Source organism: Chiloscyllium plagiosum, unplaced genomic scaffold, assembly GCF_037043375.1.
Source record: "Chiloscyllium plagiosum isolate Xiang-an unplaced genomic scaffold, Cpla_swu_hap1 HiC_scaffold_2, whole genome shotgun sequence".
Taxonomy (NCBI): Eukaryota; Metazoa; Chordata; class Chondrichthyes; order Orectolobiformes; family Hemiscylliidae; genus Chiloscyllium; species Chiloscyllium plagiosum.
The window spans coordinates 45,595,472-45,615,422 of record NW_028270140.1 but is presented as its reverse complement, the minus strand read 5'-3'; the positions used below and the strand labels follow the sequence as shown (position 1 = coordinate 45,615,422).

The window sequence follows — 19,951 nt, the reverse complement described above, 5'->3', positions numbered from 1 at the left end:
GTTGGGGGGGTGGGAACCTAAATTGTAGTTCCAGTGTCCAGGACATTAAGAGTAGTGAGGTCAGAAATAAGGTTTCATGGTCACAAGAGTGCACCAGCAAGCAAGAATTTGGTTTGAAGTGTGGTTACTTCAATGCCAGGAGTATCTGGAATAAGATGGGTGAATTTCCTGTACCTGGGATTTCAATGTTGTGGCTATTTCAGAGACGTGGGTAGAGCAGGGACAGGAATGGTTGCTGCAGGTTCCAGGATTTAGATGTTTCAGTAAGAACAGAGAAAACGGTAAAAGACTAGTGGAGGTGAGGGTGCGGGGGGTGTTAGTCATGAACAGTATTACTGTTGCAGAAAGGACGTTTGAGGACTTGTTTACTAAGGTAGTATGTGCTATGGTTAGAAACAGGAAAGGAGAAGTCACCCTGTTGGGAGTTTTCTATAGGGCTCCAAATAGTTCCAGAGATGTAGTGGAAAGGATAGCAAAGTTGATTCTTGGTAGGAGCGAGCGTGACAAGGTAGTTGTTATGGGGGGCTTTAACTTTCCAAATATTGACTGGAAATACCATAGTTCAAATACTTTAGATAGATCAGTTTTTGTCCAATGTGTGATGGAGGGTTTCCTGACAGTGTATGTAGACAGCCCATGGGGTGAGGCCACATTAGATTTGGTACTAGGTAATGAACCCGGCCAGGTGTTAGATATGGATGTAGGTGAGCACTTTGGTGATAGTGAGCACAGTTTGGTTAAGTTTACTTTAGCAATGGAAATGGAAAGATATATACCGAAGGGCAAGAGTTATAGCTGGAGGAAAGGCAATTATAATGTGATTAGGCAAGATTTAGGATGCATACAATGGGGAACGAAACAGCAGGGGATGGGCACAATTGAAATATGGAGCTTATTCAAGGGCCAGATACTGCGTGTCCTGGATAAGTACGTACCCGTCAGGCAGGTAGGAAGTTGTCAAGCGCGGAACCATGCTTTACTAAGAAAGTTGAATCTCTTGTCAAGAGAAAGAAGAAGGCTTATGTTAGGATGAGATGTGAAGGCTCTGATAAGGTACAAGGTAGCCAGGAAAAAACTAAAAAGAGAGCTCAGAAGAGCCAATAGGGAACATGAAATGTCATTGGTGAATAGGATTAAGGAAATCCCTAAGGCTTTCTATAGGTATATCAGGAATAAAAGAATGACTCGAGTAAGATTAGGGTCAATCAAGGACAGTAGTGGGAAGTTGTGCATAGAATCAGAGTCATAGCATCATAGAGGTGTACAGCACGGAAGCAGACCCTTCGGTCCAACCCGTCCATGCCGACCAGATATCCCAACCCAATCCAGTCCCACCTGCCAGCACCCGGCCCATATCCCTCCAAACCCTTCCTATTCATATACCCATCCAAATGCCTCTTAATTGTTGCAATTGTACCAGCCTCCACCACATCCTCTGGCAGCTCATTCCATACACGTACCATCCTCTGTGTGAAAAAGTTACCCCGTAGGTCTCTTTTATATCTTTCACTTCTCACCCTAAACCTATGCCCTCTAGTTCTGGACTCCCCGAACCCAGGGAAAAGACTTTGTCTATTCACCCTATCCATGCTCCACATAATTTTGTAAACCTCTATAAGGTCATCCCCCAGCCTCTGACGCTCCAGGGAAAACAACCCCAGCCTGTTCAGCCACTCCTATAGCTCAAATCCTCCAACTCTGGCAATATCCTTGTAAATCTTTTCTGAACCCTTTCAAGTTTCACAACATCTTTCCTATAGGAAGGAGACCAGAATTGCACACAATATTCCAACAGTGGGCTAACCAATGTCCTGTATAGCCGCAACATGACCTCCCAACTCCTGTACTCAATATTCTGACCAATAAAAGAAAGCATATCAAACACCTTCTTCATTATCTTATCTACTTGTGACTCCACTTTCAATGAACTATGAACCTGCACTCCAAGGTCTCTGTTCAGCAATACTCCATTGGATCTTACCATTAAGTGTATAAGTCCTTCACCTGATGAAGGAGCGTCACTCCGAAAGCTAGTGTGCTTCCAATTAAACCTGTTGGACTATAACCTGGTGTTGTGTGATTTTTAACTTAGTCCTGCTAAGATTTGCTTTCCCAAAATGCAGCACCTTGCATTTATCTAAATTAAACTCCATGTGCCACTTCTCAGCCCTTTGGCCCATCTGGTCAAGATCCTGTTGTAATCTGAGGTAATCCTCTTCGCTGTCCACTACACCTCCAATTTTGGTGTCATCTGCAAACTTACTAACTGTACCTCTTATGCTCGCATCCAAATCATTTATGTAAATACCAAAAGGTAGAGGACCCAGCACCTATCCTTGTGGCACTCCACTGGTCACAGGCCTCCAGTCTGAAAAAACAACCCTCCACTACCACCCTCTGTCTTCAATCTTTGAGCCAGTTCTATATCCGAATGGCTAGTATAGGAGAGAGGGGAAGTGGTAAATGAATATGTTTTGTCAGTATTTACACTAGAAAAAGCAATGTTGTCAAGGAGAATACTGAGATACAGGGTACCAGACTACATGGGATTGAGGTTCACAAGGAGAAGGTGTTAGCAATTCTGGAAAGTGTGAAATAGGTAAATCCCCTGGGCCAGATGGGATTTATCCTGGGATTCTCTGGGAAGCCAGGAAGGAGATTGCTAGAACCTATGGCTTTGATCTTTATGTCTGCAGAATAGTGCCAGAAGACTGGAGGATAGCAAGTATTGTTCCCTTGTTCACAAAGTGGAGTAGAGACAACCCTGGTAATTATAGACCAGTGAGCCTAACTTCATTTGCAGGTAAAGTGTTGGAAAATATTATAAGAGATAAGATTTATTATCCTCTAGAAAAGCATAAGTTGATTGGGGATAGTCAACACAATTTTGTGAAAGGTGTGCCTCACAAATTTATTGAGTTCTTTGAAAAGGTAACCATACAGTTGAATGAGGGTAAAGCGGGCAATGTGATGTATACGGATTTCAGTAAGGTGTTTGATAAGGTTTCCCATGGTAGGCTATTGCACAAAATATGGAGGCATAGGATTGAGGGTGATTTAGTGGTTTAGATCAGACATTGGCTAGCTGAAAGGAGACAGAGGGTAATGGTTGATGGGAAATGTTCATCCTGGAGCTCAGTTACTAGTTGTGTACCAGGAGGATCTGATTTGAATCCACTGCTGTTTGGCATTTTTATAAATGACTTGGATTAGTGTATGGAAGGATGGTTCAGTAAATTTGTGGATGGCACGAAGGTCGGTAGAGTTGTGGATAGTGACGAAGGATGTTGCAGGCTACAAAGGGACATAGATAAGCTGCAGAGCTGGACTGAGAGGTGGCAATGGAGGTTAATGTGGAAAAGTGTGAGGTGATTCACTTTGGAAGGAGTAACAGGAATGCAGAGTACTGGGATCATGGTAAGATTCTTGGTAGTGTAGATGAGCAGAGAGATCTCAGTATCCATGTACATAGACCCCTGAAAGTTGCCACGCAGATTGACGGAGTTTTTAAGAAGGCATACAGTGTGTTAGATTTTATTAGTGGAGGGATTAAGTTTCAGAACCATGAGGTCATGCTGCATCTGTACAAAACTCTGATGCGGCCACCTTTGGAGTACTGTGTACAGTTCTGGTCACTGCATTATAGGACAGATCAGGAAGGGTACAGAAGAGATTTACTAGGATGTTGCCTGGTATGGAAGGAAGGTCTTACAAGGAAAAGCTGAGGGACTTGAGGCTGTTTTTGTTAGAGAGAAGAAGGTTGAAGTGTGACCTAATTGAGACATATAAGATAATCACTGGGTTAGATAAGGTGGACAGTGAGAGCCTTTATTCTTCAGATGGTGACGGCTAGCATGAGGGGACACAGCTTTAAATTGAGGGGTGATAGATTTAGGACAGATGTCAGAGATAATTTCTTTACTCAGAGAATAGTAGGGGAATGGAATGCATTGCCTGCAATCGTAGTAAACTTGCCAACTTTAAGGGCATTTAAATGGTTATTGGATAGACATATGGATGAAAATGGAATAGTGCAGGTTCGATGGGCTCAGATTGGTTCCACAGGTCAGCACAACATTGAGGACCGAAAGGCCTGCACTGCACTGTAATGTTCTATGTTCTATAAATTAGGAGCCTTAACCTTTGTATAACTCAAAGCAGTCGGATATCGAGTGAAGTTTAATATGAAGTGAAACATCAGAAGATCTGAACTAATAAACCTGCAGCCCAAGCAATTATCCCTCACCCAAGAATTGGAAGAAGCAGAAGAGGGTATAGTAATAACATTACTGATCTAGTAATCCAAAGGCGGAAGCTATGAATTGAGAACACAGGCTCGAATCCCACCATGGCAGCTGCTGGAATTTAAATGAAATTACTAACGTCTCACATTGAAAGTAGCCTCTGCAATGGTAACTGTGAATGTATCCTTTATGGTTATGCAAACCCATCTGGTTGTCAAATATTCATTAGGGAAGGCAATCTGCTATCCTTACACAGCCTGGCCCCCAGGTGACTTGAAACCCACAGAAATGTGCTTGACTCTTAACTGCTCCAGCTACCAATTTAGTTTGAAGGCAATTATACATGGACAACAAATGCTGGCCTTATCAGTGATCTCTACATCCCATAAAATAATAAATAAAGCTATGGAATGTGAAACAGACCAAGCAAGCCAAAGAAAAAGGTACTTTGAAGACCAAAGATTACATTTTGAGTTTCAGGAAAGAGGGTAGAATTGGGAAAGGCAGTAAAATGAAAGAATTCCAAGAAAGAGAGAGCATTCAGTGTGTTAGATTTTATGAGGGATTGAGTTTCAGAACCATGAGGTCATGCTGCATTTGTACAAAACTCTGGTGCAGCCGCATTTGGAGTATTGCGTACAGTTCTGGTCACCGCATTATAGGATGGATGTGGAAGGGTGCAGAGGAGATTTACTAGGATGTTGCCTGATATGGAAGGAAGGAAAAGCTACAGGAATAATAATTATGAGTGCAAAGATTGAGTGAAATGAGAATACTTAAATTGACTGGAGTGTCAGACTCACTGGGGGAATGTGCTGGAAATTACACCCCCTATTCATGGAGACATTGCAAAAGTTAAAGATTGTAAAATAAGTACACAAAGATTACCCAACTTACCTGGTTCTCAGACGAGATTGATAGAAAGCACAGACTATGTTTCTGTAAATTACTCCTTCATACAATCAGACTCCAACTACAAAGAAACAGGAAAAATGCATATGATCCTATAAATGAAAACTCTGATCCCCTTATAAACTCCCTCATATATATATATATATATATATATATATACACACACATATCCTCTCACACCCACACACACACTTTCCCATTCATTCACACAAGGAAACACACACTCTCTCATGCGCACTCATACTCATACTCACAGGCACACACTCACATGCACATACTCACATGCATATACACTCTCTCTCTCTCTCTCTCATGCACACATACACACATATACGTCTATGGGGTGAATTTGTCTTTGCAGAATTATATTTGCAGATACATTCTATTTTGCTCAAAAATGTACAATCTGCAGGCAGTCAATCCATGTAATATTTTGTAAATTCCACTTTGGAAAGAGAACCAGTCTGACCCAAGATTGGGATACACACAAACCTCACACACCTTTAATGCATTGTCTGAGCTGAGATGTCACCTTTTGTTATAAAACCTTAAGTTATATCAAGAAGGTGATTTAAAAGAAATTCTGGGATTTACATATTAATGAACTGAAACCGTCAACCCATTCTAACAGATGAAAGACATAACAACAATCCAGATGTGTTTGATGTATCATTTCAGTTGCATGACACGGTAATCTTTTGCTGTAAATTCTATCTATTGGTCTTCACAACCACCTGATGAAGGAGCAGCGCTCCAAATGCTCGTGCTTCCAAATGAACCTGTTGGACTATAACCTGGTGTTGTGTGATTTTTAACTTTGTACAGCCCAGTCTAACACCAGCTCCTCCACATCAATGTTAAAAGATATTCAACAAGTACATACTAATTGGGATACTAACAGCTAACCCGAGAATGCAACTTTAAAAAGAAGGGTTTTGTGATTTACACATGAAAGAAGTGAAACTATCACTGTATTCTAACAGATGAACGGCTTAACAGACAATCAATTCTTCAATGTATAATTTCAGTTACATCACACTGCAAATTTTTGCTATAAATTCTGTGTTACGATCGAGCCCTCCACAATCACCTGATGAAGGAGCGTCGCTCCAAAAGCTAGTGTGCTTCCAATTAAATCTGTTGGACTATAACCTGGTGTTGAGTGATTTTTAACTTTATACAAATTGGGGCAACTGTTGGTGCTCTGTAATCTATTCAGGCCGAGAGATGGTCGATTAGGGCTGATTAATATTATAACCTTTCCATTGTTTCGGGTAGGTCATTGAGACATGATGGTGTGAAGGTATTGTTCAGAATAGGTTTGCAATCTTTGATACTTATTCAGAAGTAAATAGGCGTAAACATTGCTTGTAGCAAGAGCTGCTAAGAATTGAAGGTGTGAAAAAGCAGTAATGGTTGAAAGGGTTATCTTAATTTGATCTATATTGTAATAGTAAATAGTAAAATAGCACAAAATGTGGTTTTATGAATGAATGAATGAAACCGAGTTATAGGAAACAAAGGGGTTAGTAAACAGTTATAAACAAATGAACGGGAAATCGGTATTACTGAATATAGGGAGCCTATAAACCAGTATCTCACACAATTCAATAATTTTTTTTGATAAGATCTGGGACGTGGGTTTTTGATGAGCAGAAGGTTTCTTCTCAGCTTTCGTTTTCTGAATGCTTCCCATGATTTGCAGGAGGGATAGTGGGTTGTTCACTTACAAAATGTCTCTGACTTAAGAATTAAAAAGTCACATCTGACAGATGTCGAGAAGGTGTAACAATGGGCTTAACTAAACAATAATCATTAAAGGATTATAGTTATGCTTGATTCAGACATTATGCAAAATGACGTGCAAGTAAGGTTTCAGAAGTTTCCAGAAAAAACGACAGAAGTTAATGTCTGATAATGATAAGTTAGTGTAAGGGAGCAAAGTCACTATAAAAAGGGAGAAGATACAAGTTGGAACAACGTGAGAGACTGAGAAGGATTGGAAATCATTCTGCTGAAACAATACAGAGGCTGGTTTAATTTGATTTTACAACAGAAAAAGAAGTTGAGATCTGTCATTGAATGCAGATCCGATTTGTACAGTAGAATTATTCGAAATTGATCAGAGTATTTTGTTCTAGGTTCCTGGACAGAGTAGAAGAGGCTGAAGCTGATCACTTGTGAGCTGCGATGAAGTGTCTGGTGGTCATCATTGCAGTCGGGCTGCTGCTACCCTCTGTTGAGCCTGGCCCCTATCCGTATGATCATGTGTTCACAAATCTCTGTGGTCGTGATTTAGTGAGAGAGTTCCTCAAAATCTGCGTGGGTACTCATTTTTCACGTGGCTTTGAGCTCGGTGAGTATTACATTCCATGCTATTAGCCCAGATGCAGTAGTAATCATTGAACTCTGAACATTGTCTGAGCCTACAATGCAAAAAAATGAATCTTTCACATTTTCAGTCAAACCTGTTAGTTAAACTCAGTGAATAAGTGGAACATTAATTGGCCTCAGCAACCTTCAATTGGAAAAGGAAGGCAAATAAATCAGTAGATTTCTGTTCCTGACTGTTATTCAGTGACTCTAGTTGATAATGAGCCTGTCTCACATGAGGGCAGAATTTTCCTTTCACATTGAACACAATTTAGTCCATTTCCCATGGTTGTGTTGTGAAGACACTGAGGTCCACAATAAAGGAGTGGGCACTGAACACCTTTCCCTCAATGGAGCTGTCACTCAGCCTCCTGTGAATGAGTCAGTCTCTGTCACGTCATCCCCTGCTGTGTTGACAGGCCCACTATGATGGTATTGGGACTTTGCAACTATCCTCTTGCAGTCGAGGAAGGCGGCATGCTTAAATTAAACATTAGCCTCACCAACGGGCAGCTTTACTTACTGACCGTTTCTGTGCTGTACCTTCTGTACTTCTATGCAGCATAGAGAAGTGAAGCATTGTCTCGTATTTAATGCCATGATAGTGGTCCTGCCCACTGTATAGAATGCTGAGATTAAATCCAGCTCTGCTAAGTTGTGAAGGTTCACTGTCTATTTAACTGATCTGAAAAATGTAACTGCAGTCAGGAGGAATCTGGCCTCATACTCTAGGATTACAGAGAGAGTGTGTGTTGGCTGTTACTCTCTAAATTATTATAAATCAAATATTCTGTTCAAAAGGGACTAAAAGCTCCACTCTACAGCATTTCCTTCAAAGACGTTTTCACTCCCATGGTGTGTGGGGTGAATATTACACAATCAATAAGTTTTAACTTAAAGTACATTAGGTGAGTTGCCATGAGCAAGTGAGGGGTCAGTACAGAGGTAATGCAGGATTGAAGGTGTCGAGGTGGGTGCGAGTGAGTGAGAGAAGATATTGCAAGCAATGGTGAAGATCATAGCACAAACACCTTGATGGATGGTGTGTGCAGAGGCAGAGATAGAAAAATAGAAGCACAGAGAGAAGATTTGTCTCTTAGCCTGGATGATCAGAGAAAGTCATTCTTCCTATACTGCCAGGCATAACTGGAGACAAATGAGTCAACACTGACCTGGTGGGAAGGGGGCAACCTCAGACCAATTGGCAGGATCTGGTGTCATGGCCTTTACTGTCAAACTGGGAGAAGAGTACGACATTCCTCTGCATCACCCCACCCACCAGGACCCCCAGTTTCCTGTCCTCAAAGCTTATTTCCCACCTCTTCCATTTCTGGGGCAAATGTGAGTGACTGTGCAGGGCAGCTCCAGGCTGAAGGTTCCTGTTCAGATGTAAATGGCTTTTCAAGGATAACATTGGTGCCAGGGATGATGTTGCATTATGGAATATCCAAATAGTGGCAAGTAACTCTGGGTACAGCAAGTGGTAGAATTGGCTTAATATCAGGCCATTGGGTCACTACTGGGCACAGAGTATATGATTAATGAAGTACATTTTGGCCATATTTGACATTTATCCAAAGTAGGACAAGTTTCAGCTCTGAGACCCAGTATTGTAAATAGTTGACAGATTTTTTAAACATTTTGTTGCTGTTTGCAGAAGATTGTGCCATAGTTTTTTGCATTGAATTGAACATTCAAATTGTTTTTTGGAGATGTGAAGTCTTATATCTGAACAGTCACAAGTGTCACACAATATCCCATTATCGGGTATAAATAGTGCAGCAGCGACAGAGGGAGGAAAGAAACCACGATCAATCCCAATATTCCTCAGTGTACACAGATTGAGTTCTCTCTCTGTTTCAGCTTCTTTGATGGATTTCAAAGATGATGTCCCATTCCTGGAGAAGGAGATAAAGAAGTCTCAAAGGATGTTGGTGAATGCTGAAATGGACTCTTCCTCCTCAAATTCTCTACAGCATGAGCAGTTAGGTGATGGTACCAACCAGTTTGTCTCTGAGATTGAGAGAGACAACACAATGCCAGCTGGTCTTCCAATATTCAAGACAAAAAGACAACTCATTTCTCAATGTTGTATAAGCAGCTGTACCGTGAGAGAAATACTTGATACTTACTGTTGATAAATACAATGATGTTGACTGGATCGTTATGTTTGTAGAATATTCCACACACATGGAATCAGATTCAGTCTCTTTTTAAAGTAAAAAGTTACACTTTATGAATCTGGATTTCTGATTTCTGACAAGATTTCATTTTGCAGCAGCTAATTTTGGGAATCAGGGCACAGAGGTCAACAGACCCTGTAGGATTTTCTAATCCACAGTGAATGAAAAATCCATCACAATTTAATGATCTCGTCCTCAAATTCCCACAATGGGTGCTGACGAGAGCCGTACATTTGTAAAATGTCTTCTGTGGATGCTATTAAAATGAATTGAGTACTGTTGATATCAATGACTTGTAGTAACATAGCAATGGTAAAAAATTTAAAAACATCAATGGATTTGTATTGGTTCATTTCATAAATTCATACTTACAAAACGTCTCTTTCATGAAAAATGCCATATCACATTCAGTTTTTCTTTCAACAGTGTGTATTTTCACCATTTAGTGAACCATCTCAGGAGAAATTAATTCAAAATTCAGATCATTTTCTTTTGACTTAGCTGCCATCTTGCCTTCAACATGGCATCTGGTCTGATTTTCCCAGTTCAAGTTCTGGATGCCATTTTGATGAAGCTGTTCGTGAACAGGAAATATTCACCAGAAATATGCAGGTCACGATGTTAATGGATACGGAAGCATTAGAGCAGGAGATGGCCATTCAGCCCATTGCTCCTTATTCATCTTGCAGTGTAATCATGGCTAATCATCCAGTTCAATAGCTTTATCCACGTTATGACTTCAAAATCCCAACAATTTATCTTTATTTCTTTCTTCAATAGCTGCACAAAGTTCAACCATGGTTTTGTACAATTGAGCATGACTTTGCTGCTCTTGTACTCAACTCCTCTTGTAACAAAATTAAATACCATGAGCTTTCCTAATATCACTAGCCTTCCACACCTTCACGTTAGCCTTCAGTGATTTATTGACAAGTAGATTAAGGTCCCTTTGTACATCTACATTTTCTAATCTCTGACTATTTTTGAAATACTCTACACATCTTTACCTTTTGCTAAATTGGATATTTCATCTTCAATGTTCCCACTCCTAAGCCTGTGCAAATCCATTGAAGCTGCTTTGAATTTTCCTCACACCCAACATCTCACCAAGTTGTTTGTCTTCCTCAAACTTGGAAAAATTACATTTGGTGTCCATCGTGGAATCATTGATACATGTTGTCAACAACTGGGGCACATTGCTGACCCTTATGGTATCCCATTCATCACAGCTTGCCAATGTGACTCATTTATTCCAACACTTTATTTTCAGCCTGTTAGTCATTAATCTATGCCAGCATGTTAATTCTGTCCCATGTGCTTGGTAACTAACCTCCTGCAGGAGACTTTTCCAAAGATCTGATGGATATCCCAATTATACAGCATCCACTGATGTCCCTTTATCAGAAACAAATACTTTTCTTTCTTCCTGGAACTCCCTATTGAGCACATCAATACTGAACTGCCACATGTTCCCACATATTTCCTTGAATTGTAACTTCATCTTCTGACATCATCCCCTGAGGCTCAACCTTCATCTCAGTCATAGACTAGATTAGAGTGGTGCTGGAAAAGCACAGCAGGTCAGGCAGCAATGGGGGAGCAGGAAGATGATGAAGGGCTTTGGCTCGAAAAGACGATTTTCCTGCTCCTCGGATGCTGCCTGACCTGCTGTGCTTTTCCAGCACCACTTTAATGTAGACTCTGATTTCCAGCATCTGCAGTACTCACTTTTGCCTCAGTCATAGACGATCTTACTGGACCGTCCCTCCAATAAGGTCAGGGTGGTTGTGACCATAGATGACCCTGTCCCAGAATATCCCATGTTCTCCATTGCGCTTCCCTCTCCCCCCTGTTAAATGTTGAGTTTCCACACCTTCACAATTAGATTAGATTATTTAGATTATTTACAGTGTGGAAACAGGCCCTTCAGCCCAAGAAGTCCACACCGACCCGACGAAGCGAAACCCACCCAGACCCATACCCCTACATTTACCCCTTCAGCAAACACTACGGACAATTTAGCATGGCCAATTCACCTAACCTGCACATTTTTGGACTGTGGGAGGAAACCGGAGCACCCAGAGAAAACCCACGCAGACATGGGGAGAATGTGCAAACTCCCCACAGTCAGTCGCCTGAGGTGGGAATTGAACCCGGTCTCTGGCGCTGTGAGGCAGCAGTGCGCCCACTGTTCCGTGACTTCCCAGTGTAGCTGTGGCCCTGATAATCCCCTTGGCATTCAATGATCTAACCCCTGGGAGTAACCATGGTCACACTATCGCCCTTTCCCTCTACGCCTTCCCAAAGTGCTGGATGGAGAAGCCTGACTGATGTGTGTCAGGGTCCCTTGCTTGATTTCTGTGCAGGTCCATGATCAATCCTCTGCAAATCCCCGGACTTGTTACTCTACAACTGCAGGCCTATTTACTGGAAGTATCCAGACCATGAGACTGCTCTCAGCACTAAATGATTGACCATGTTTTAGAAACATAGAAAAATAAAAGCTGAGAGCCTGCTCTACTATTCAACATGATCATGGCTGATCCTTTATCTCAATGCCAGCCTCAAGTCCCTTTGCTGTGCTTCCACTGCAGAACTCTGTCGCCATTCTTCGGGGTCATCTTGTCTCGACCGCCACTGACATGAAACTGTGCTGGGCCGGTCTTAGCAACGCAAGCTCCACTGAAGCTGCTAGGTCCTGCTGTGGGCAATGGGCCCAAACTTGCCTCCCTCCACCACGGTTGAAAACACAACTTTGCCTCCTTCTGCTGCCAGGAACAAGCCTTGTCTCCGACGTGCTGGAAGCCTTGATGCCACGTGAGCTGGGTGTTGATATATCGCTGCCCCAGTGCTTCAGGTGGAATCCTGAAAAGTGGAGGCTAGCGAGCAAAACCAAAACCACTTGAAAGCTGGCAGTGCATCAAGTGACTCAGAATATTGAGAATGACCACAGATTCTTCAGTTTCTCCCAAGTACTGAAGAGCTTGATACTCATATCAGTCTAAAATCCCAATGCTGTACTCTATCCAAGACATTGACACAACTGCGAAAGTATATCATGGAAAACTCAGCACAATGTTTCAGTTCAGGACTAACCAATGATCTATAAAGTTTTCACAGTCCTTTCATACATTCCCACCGGCCGGGCCCCACCCCACAATTTGAATTACTAACATCTTCTTTGCCCATTAGATTTTTGTTCCATTTATTATCAGCAAACTCTGTAATAATGCCCTGTGAATTCAAGGGGCTAGATTAGAGTGGTGCTGGAAAAGCACAGCAAGTCAGGCAGCATCTGAGGAGCAGGAAAATCGATGGTTTGGGCAAAAGCCCTTCATCAGGAAAAGCGCTGTGTCCGAGCAATTCCAGAGACTGGGGGAATCTTTTGAAATGTTTGAGGAGTGCTGGTTATGGAGGTGGGTATATAAATGTTTGTTGTACTTACAGTTTTTGATGTTTGAGATGGTGTTGAAGTACTGTTTGTTGAGAGTATGAATTCTCCTGAGAATATAGTACAGAAGGGGGTCCTTTGCAGTTCTGAGAGAGTGTAGCCCTCAGCTGTGGCAGGGCTGACTGGAGAGAGGTTAGGTGCCAGTGCATGGCTGCGAGTGTGCAGCAAAGGATCTTGAAGGAGAACCGTTGCTGGTGGTTTTGAATCTGTAGTCTCTACTGTTTGTCCTGTTTGGTTCCGAACTCTGCTGGTTTAAAGGTGGTCCGGAGTCCGTGTGGAATGATTTAGTTACGGAGGTAGGCACTGAGAATTCAAATGTGGCTGTGGTAGCAAGACTGTTTCAGGACATGGTTGAAGAGCTTCAAGGCAGAGGAGATGACCTGGGGGTTGTAGTGAGAGCGAGACTCACTGAGATTCTTGTAGAGAGGAGGAAAACTTCTTCAAGGCAAAGTTAAAAATCACACAACACCAGGTTATAGTCCAACAGGTTTAATTGGAAGCACACTAGCTTTCGGAGTGACCAATTAAACCTGTTGGACTGTAAACTGGTGTTGTGTGATTTTTAACTTTGTACACCCCAGTCCAACACCGGCATCCCCAAATCATGACTTCTTCAAGGCAGGCATCCTTTTACCCTGTGAATTCAAGCTCAGTTTTCATGTAAGCCAAAAAGAGCAGAGTGGAGTAAGGCAGATTTTAATGGTATGTGACAAGAAATTTTAGAAGTTGACGATTCACAAGCAAAAGGATGTCTGACAAGTGGGAGGCTTTCAAAAGTATGATGACAAGAGATCAGAGTCATTATGTTCCTGTTAGGGTGAAGGGTGATACTGTCAAGATTAAGATACAATTGATGAATAAAGATACTGAAGTTCTACTCAAGAAGAAAAAGAGAATCTTACTTTAGAGACAGACAACTTGGTTTAAATGAATATCTTAATTAATATAAAGAATGTAGGGGCATTTTTAAGAAAAAAATCAGGAAAACAAAGAAGGACTGTAAGATAGGATTGTCAGATAAGTTTATGGAGAATCCAGAGAGATTCTACAAGTACATTAAGAGGAAGAGGATGTTGAGAGAGGGTAGGGCCCCTTAATGATCAAGGAGGTCGTTTTTGGCTTAAACCTCAGGCAATGGGAGAGATCCAAAATGCATATTTTGCATCAGTTTTTACTGTGGAGAAAGAAATGGATACACATGAATGCAGGGAAATAGATTCTGATGTTTTAAAAACAGATCATCTTTCATAAGAGGAGGTTCTGGAGGTCGTGGAGCATATAAAGATGGATACGTCTCTGCAATCTGATATAATGTATTCAAAATTTTGTGAGAAGTAAGGGAGGAAATTGCATAAATATCTGCACCATCTATAACTATGGGTGAGTTGCCTGATGACTGGAGGCTGGCTAATGTTGTACCTTTGTTAAGAAAGGTTGTAAGGAGAAACTGGGTAATGACAGACCTGTATGTCTGACTTCAGTTATGGGTAAATCGTAGGAGGTGATTTTTAAAGGTCAGATTTATGGACATTTTGAGAGGCAAAAATTGATTAAGTCTAGTCAGCATGGTCTTGTGTGAGGAAAATTATGTCTCAAACTAATTTGAGTTTTTTGAGTAAGTTAATGAAATGATTGATGAAGGCAGAGCAGTAGCTGTGGTATACTTCAACTTTAGTAAAGCATTCAACAAGGTTCCACATCACAAATCAATTAGTAAAATAAGGTCACATGGGATTCAGGGTGAACTTGCCAATTGATTGTAAAATTGGCTTAAAAGCCATAGACAGAGAGTGGTGGTAGAAGGTTGGTTTTCGCACTGGAGGGCTGTCACCACCAGTGTTCCACAGGGATCGGTTCTGGATTCTCTTTTGTTTAACATTTATGTTAATAATTTGAATGAGAATATAGAAGGCATGGTCAGTATGTTTGCAGATGACCCCAAAATTAGTGGTCGAGTAGACAGAGAAGAAGCTTTTCTAAGTTAACAAAGGGATCTTGATCAATTGGTCAATGGGCTGACAAATGGCAGATGGAGTTCAATCTGGATAAAAGCAAGGCATTGCATTTTGGTCAAACAAATAGGGGTAAGTCTTATACAAGAAAGAAAGAGCCTTGGTTAGTGCTATAGACAGAGGGACCTCGGGGTTCAAATACATAATTCTCTGACGATTGCATTGCATTTGGACAGGGTGGTTAAGAAGGTATTTGGCATGCTTCCTTTTATTGCTCAGTCCTTTGAGTATGGGAGTTGGGAAGTCATGTAGAATGAGCCAGCCACATCGAAAATCCTGGTTCTGTCAGTTCTGCAGCCACTGGGAGAGGATAACCTCCCTCTCCAGCAGACGTCAGGTCCAATTTCTGTATCTACATCACAAGACACTCAGAGCCTGCAACAGCACTGTATTTCAAACACCCCTAAAAGATGACATCAGGGCCAGTAAACACTGGCCTTCTGTGCAACCCAATGCATCTGCCTAAGATGGGTACTTCTGGTCCTTCATGTCGGCCTGCTGCTGCTCCTGGGCTTGCCATCATCCCTGATCCTCTTGAATCCACTTTCACTTTTTTAGGAAGGCAATCACAGTGTCCAGCTTCCCACCAGCAGCTGGGCACAAAACCCCTGCTGGAAATGACCTCCTTTAGGAACATAAAGGGCAGAAAAGTTCTTTGTTATCAGAAGAGTCAGTGATGGCACACACTGAGAATGAGGCTGCACACGCTCCTCCACAATGTGAAACATGCAGCAGATCCTCCAAACTTTGAGACAGCTTTGCACCCTCCTGGACAATCAGCAGCTGAACTGTTCTGTTCAGCTGGAACAGAAAAGGACTGATTTTTGCCACGTCTCCAGAACAAATTTGTGGAGGAGCATTTGGATATGATTAATCTGACCTTGACCTCAGTCTTTGTGATCCCCAGAAACAAATACACGATTCCCCTGACTGCTGGCTCTGGAGCTACAGCACTGACTGTTATCCACTCTCCGACTTTCGTTGGATATATCTCCTGACCGTAAGAGATCCAAGTGGATAAGTAAATATGGCCAAACCCCTCAACTGTGTGTGGCCATTTCTCCATAACTGCCAGTATTGGAACCCCCTAACAGATAAATGTTGAGGTCTCAGTGTGCAATTCATAAAGAGACCTTGGAGTGCAGATTCATAGTTCCTTGAAAATGGAGTCACAGGTAGACAGGACAGTGAAAAAGTCATTTGGCATGCTTGCCTTTATTGGTCAGTGCATTGAGTACAGGAGTTGAAAAGTCATGTTGTAGCTGTACAGGACATTGGTTAGGCCACTTTTGCAATACTGCGTTCAATTCTGGTCTCCCTTCTATAGGAAAGATGATGTGAAACGTGAAAAGGTTCAGAAAATATTTACAAGGATGTTGCCAGAGTTGGTGGTTTCAACTGTAGGAAGAGTTTGAACAGGTTCGGGTCACTTTCCCAGGAGCATCAAAGGCTGTGATGTGATCTGCTTGATGTTTATAAAATCATGATTTGGAATGGATAAGGTGAACAGCCAGGGTTCTTTCCCCAGGGTAGTGGAGTCCAAAACTAGAGGGCATAGGTTTAGGTTGAGAGAGGAAAGATTTAAATGGGACCTGAGGGGCAACTTGTTCACACAGCGGGTGGAGTCCACATATGGAACAAGTTGCCCGAGAATGTGTTGGAGGATGATACAATTGCAACATTTAAAAGGTGTCTGGATGGTTACATGAATTGGAAGTGTTTGGAGGAATATGGGTAAATACTGGCAAATGGAACCGGATTAATTTAAAATATCTGGTCAGCGTGGGTGTGTTAAACTGAAAGGTCTGTTTCCATACCGTACAACACTATGACTCCATGACTTTATGTCACCCCTCACCACCCCAGTTCCTGGACAGATCTTTAATAATGAGATATCTTACTGGTCTGTGCAAAAAAACATATCATTTGCTGTACTGATTGCTTCAGGCCCTGACTGGAGTGCCAACATGCAAACAGACTTGGCACAGCAAGGCACAGCAAGAATGCTGTGAATATTGGGTAGACGCTAAGTGACCATGAAGAGAGCAAGTGAGTGGCACTGAGATGCAGCCTTGTCCAACCTGTGAGCTGGGTGCCTGTCTGTGAGCACAAAGTTTCCGCAATGCAACCTTTCAATGCTAGTTGCAAATGCACCCTGGAATGCAAGTCTGGATTCCAGAGCACCCTGCCAGTGTATCAGAGAAGTGCCATGATGGTCATGTTGGGTTGGCAAATGTCAGATGCCAATATCTGTGGATGTGAGGAGTGTGCAGCTGATGTCCATGGATTGTGCCAACATGGAAACTCCTCACAGTTTGCGAAGGTCACCAGGAATCCAATCTAATTTCCATATTGAGATTTCTTGATGTCTAGCTTGTTTGGCACATTTAGTAATGTAGGAAGCTGAATGTTAACAAGATGATTTGTCCTGTAAATAAGCTAGAATCTCGCTTCATTGACAACTCACCACTGCCTAGTAAGGAACTTTGTCACTCCCAAAAGTATTCTGTAACATGTTTCTGATGTCATGATAGTCCTTACCAGACTTCTCGCCTGATTGTTACTGTGAAACAAAAATATCGGCCATTATGCCCCGGGACTTAGAAGATTCTGTTCCAGATGTTGTTTTTATTCATCTCACTGAAATTTTAACAGGTATTGTGGTAGAATTTGAACTTGCCCTCAGGACATTAGTCTGGAGCCTCTAAATTTCTCATCCATTGGCTTTACCATGATACCACCAGAGAACAAAGAAAGGTCCAGCACTGGAACAGGTCCTTCACCAAGATTGTGCAGACACATGATGCATTTCTGATCTAAAGGACCTTTCCTCTCAATGGTCCATATCCCTCAATTCCCACCCAGTACATATGTATGTCAAGATGTCTCGTCAACTTTGCTATTGTATACAGCTCCACCACCACCTCTGGCAGCACATTTGAGGCACTTACCACCCTCTGTGTTAAAATCATTCCTCTCACATCTCCTTTAAACTCGTTCCCTTTTAACTTTAACCTATGTACCCTAGTTATTGATATTTCTACTCTCGGAAAAAAAAGGCTCTGACTAGCCATGTCTCTCATAATAGTTTGGACATCAATTAGTTCATTCCTCATCCTCTGGCATTCAAATTAAAACAAATCAAGTTTTTTTTCCAATCTCTCCTCACAGCTAATGCCCTCCATACAAGGCAACATTTGCCAAACCGTTTCTGTAACGTCTCCAAAGTCTCCACATCCTTCTTGTAGTGTGCCGACCAGAACTGTGCACAATATTCCAAACGTGCCTGAACTAAAGTTCGATAGAGCTGCAAAACGACTGTAGGCTTTCTTGACCCTTGTATCCACTTGTGTTGCCACTTTCAGGGAACAGTGGACCTGCACGCTTAGATCTCTCCCTACGTTGATTCCTCTAACGGTTCTGCCATTTACTGCATACTTCCGTCCTGCATTAAATCTCCCAAAATGTATCACTATACATGTGTCCAGATTTAACTCCATCTGCTATTTTTCCACCCAAGTCTCCAGCCAATCTATATCCCACTGTATTCTCTGGCTATCCTTCTCAATTTCTTATTCCCCAAACTTTGTGTCATTCATATCATCTCCCTAAGAAAGATAAACAATGGATTGTCAACTGATTTTGTCTGGCTAAAGTTGTACTTAGAGTAATAGAGTCAGGGAGTTCTACAGTGTGGAAATAGACCCTTAGTTCCAACTTGTCCAGATATAATAAAATTAATCTGGTCCAATTTGACAGCATTTGGGCCATATCGCTCTAAACCCTTTCCATTCATATACCCATCCTGGTGTCTTTTAAAAGTTGTAATTGTATCAGCCTCCACCACTTCCTCTGGCAGCTCATTCCATACAAGCACCACCCTCTGCATGAAGAAGTCCATAAGACCATAAGACATAGGAGTGGAAGTAAGGCCATTTGGCCCATCGAGACCACTCTACCATTTAATCATGGCTGATGGGCATTTCAACTCCACTTACCAGCATTCTCCCCGTAGCCCTTAATTCCTTGTGACATCAAGAATTTATCAATCTCTGCCTTGAAGCCACTTAGCATCCCGACCTCCAATTCACTCCGCGGCAATTCTACAGGCCCACCACTCTCTGGTTGAAGAAATGTCTCCGCATTTCTGTTCTGAATTTACCCCCTCTAATTCTAAGGCTGTGCCCATGGGTCCTAGTCTCAAGGAGAAAGTGAGGTCTGCAGATGCTGGAGATCAGAGATGGAAATGTGTTGCTGCAAAAGCGCAGCAGGTCAGGCAGCATCTAGGGAACAGGAGAATCGACGTTTCGGGCATTAGCCCTTCTTCAGGAATGAGGGAAGTTGGTCCAGCAGGCTAAGATAAAAGATAGGGAGGAGGGACTTGGGGGCGGGGCGTCGGAAATGTGATAGGTGGAAAGAGGTCAAGGTGAGGGTGATAGGTCAGACTGGGGTGAGGGCGGAGAGGTCGGGAAGAAGATTGCAGGTTAGGAAGGCGATGCTGAATTTGATGGATTTGACTGAGACAGGCTGGGGGGAGGGGAAATGAGGAAACTGGTGAAATCCGAGTTCATCCCTTGTGGTTGGAGGGTTCCTAGCCGGAAGATGAGGCGTTCTTCCTCCAACCGTCGTTTCGCTGTGGTCTGACGATGGAGGAGTCCAAAGACCTGCATATCCTTGGTGGAGTGGGAGGGGGAATTGAAATGTTGAGCTACAGGGTGGTTGGGTTGGTTGGTCAGCTACAGGGTGGTTGGGTTGGTTGGTCAGCTACAGGGTGGT

General features: G+C 42.4%; 1 long non-coding RNA gene across 1 annotated transcript; it reads left to right on the top strand.

Annotated features, from left to right (window-relative positions):
• The first annotated feature begins 7,101 nt into the window (after positions 1–7,101).
• LOC148151876 (uncharacterized) lies at positions 7,102–10,046 on the top strand. The gene is made up of 2 exons (XR_015760150.1): positions 7,102–7,512; positions 9,393–10,046. It is a non-coding gene; the product is annotated as an uncharacterized LOC148151876 (long non-coding RNA).
• Positions 10,047–19,951: the final 9,905 nt, after the last annotated feature.